Source organism: Corella eumyota, chromosome 7, assembly GCF_963082875.1.
Source record: "Corella eumyota chromosome 7, kaCorEumy4.1, whole genome shotgun sequence".
Taxonomy (NCBI): domain Eukaryota; kingdom Metazoa; phylum Chordata; class Ascidiacea; order Phlebobranchia; family Corellidae; genus Corella; species Corella eumyota.
The window spans coordinates 8,970,254-8,972,107 of NC_137496.1; the positions used below are offsets into that span (position 1 = coordinate 8,970,254).

At 28.1% G+C, this 1,854-nt stretch overlaps 1 non-coding gene across 1 annotated transcript; it reads left to right on the plus strand.

The window, feature by feature from the left end:
- Window positions 1–327: 327 nt before the first annotated feature.
- LOC145761947 (U6 spliceosomal RNA) lies at window positions 328–432 on the plus strand. Its single transcript, XR_014287599.1, has one exon. It is a non-coding gene; the product is annotated as a U6 spliceosomal RNA (small nuclear RNA).
- Window positions 433–1,854: the final 1,422 nt, after the last annotated feature.

Genomic DNA, 1,854 nt, shown 5'->3' on the forward strand with positions numbered 1-1,854 from the left:
TTAGATAAATAAAATATAGTTCAAAATTATTTGATATTAAATAAGTTTAAAAAAAATTTCAACAAAAATGTATTATTAAAATTGTACAAAAAAGCTATAAGTAAAAAAATTGAAAAAAATTATATAAAACAAAACAGATACTAAGACAATAACAATTTTATTGACATCACATGATAAAGAAAAAAATAAGTTTTATTAATAAAAACAATAAAATTCCTCCAAACAATTGTGATGGTCGCAAGTATAGAATTTTCGTCTGTAATAAAGCGAAGATTTTAAAAGTGCTTTTGATTAAATGTGACTTTATTTACCAAGGTAAACGTACTTGCTTAATAGCGGTACACATATACTAAAATTGAAACGATACAGAGAAGATTAGCATGGCCCCTGCGCAAGGATGACACGCAAAATCGTGAAGCGTTCCATATTTTTATTACCGTTGAAAAAGAGTTTTTTTAATTTGAAAAAATAAATCTGTGATTTCTAAACGAAAATTTAACTAAGTTTAGGCGATAATTGTTACAGCATAATATAAAAAATAAATACGTTGTGTTAAAATTAATAAAGTTTCTTATGTTCAAATTTAAAGTTTAACGTATTTTGAACATATGATTTTGTTGTTTGACAACACTGTAAATTGGCTTTCTTTTGACTTGTTTATTTGTTGTTTTTTTATTATTTATCCTGTTTCTTTATTACTGTATTAAGTTAAATAAAGCCTAAGTTTACCAAAAAATTTCTACTTAATGATAGTCACCTACATTAATGTTTTTTATGTCAAGTTCTTGTTTGCAATACTTATAGGAACATGTGAACACGATAATGCAAATCAATAAATATTATGTAAAGCGATCCAAACAAAACTACCACTACAATACAAAAAATTAATTTGATATTGTGATTTTAAAAATATTTTAATTTAACTAAAATCCTTTACTGTAACCAATTTTGTGACTGTAACCTTATTTTCTTAATCTTAGCCACACTGTTAAAAATTTTACTCTGAAAAGTACAGGCAGCAGTTTTTACTGAGTATTACCGTAAATTTTACGGTACGAAATACTGTAAAAATATACGCGATTAACGCCGTTTTTATCCAGTTTTTACTGATTTTTATCGTAAAAAATACGCGAATATTTAAGGTATTTTTTACTGCTACGCTTCAAGTTTTATTTACGTTCAAAATCACTGGCAGCAATTTTTACACAAAAAAAGAACAGTAAACACACACTTTTACACAGATACATGTAAAATAAAAATGCACAAAATTGTTCAACTTTTTAGTCCAAAGTTTGGGTAGTGAATTGCACTAGCCTTCCCAATGCCAAAACCTTCGGATGTACACCCCCAGTATAGCGTTTTTTGCTGCATTTTGAACCTGGAGCATTAATTTCAGCAAAGTATCTGTATAAAAGAAAACATTTGATTAGTTTCAGTCCCTTCGTACATTTTTGCCAAATACAAAGAAAATAAACCTAAAACCATAAGGTGAAGTATCGAATAAAAAAGTAAGTTCTTAGTTATTTCAAAAAAAAATTACTGGAAAAAATTCAATATCTCGCATTCATGCTAACCTTTGTATAAATTCCAGTGTTGCCACAGCCTTTTTTGGGTATAGCATGTTGAAAACATAGTATGAAATAAACAGGCATGCAACACCCAGAAAATAATTGTCACACCTCAGTATCAATATATTTTCTATGGCTAGGACAAAGTTTGGAGCCCTTGCTGGCGAATCACCTAAAAAGTAAATGACTGTTGATTTGGAGAAAGAGCAATGAAAAAACATTCAACATAAGATTATTCGAAAATACATAGACCTACCTAACACAAAAAGAGTTGGACTTGGTTCAC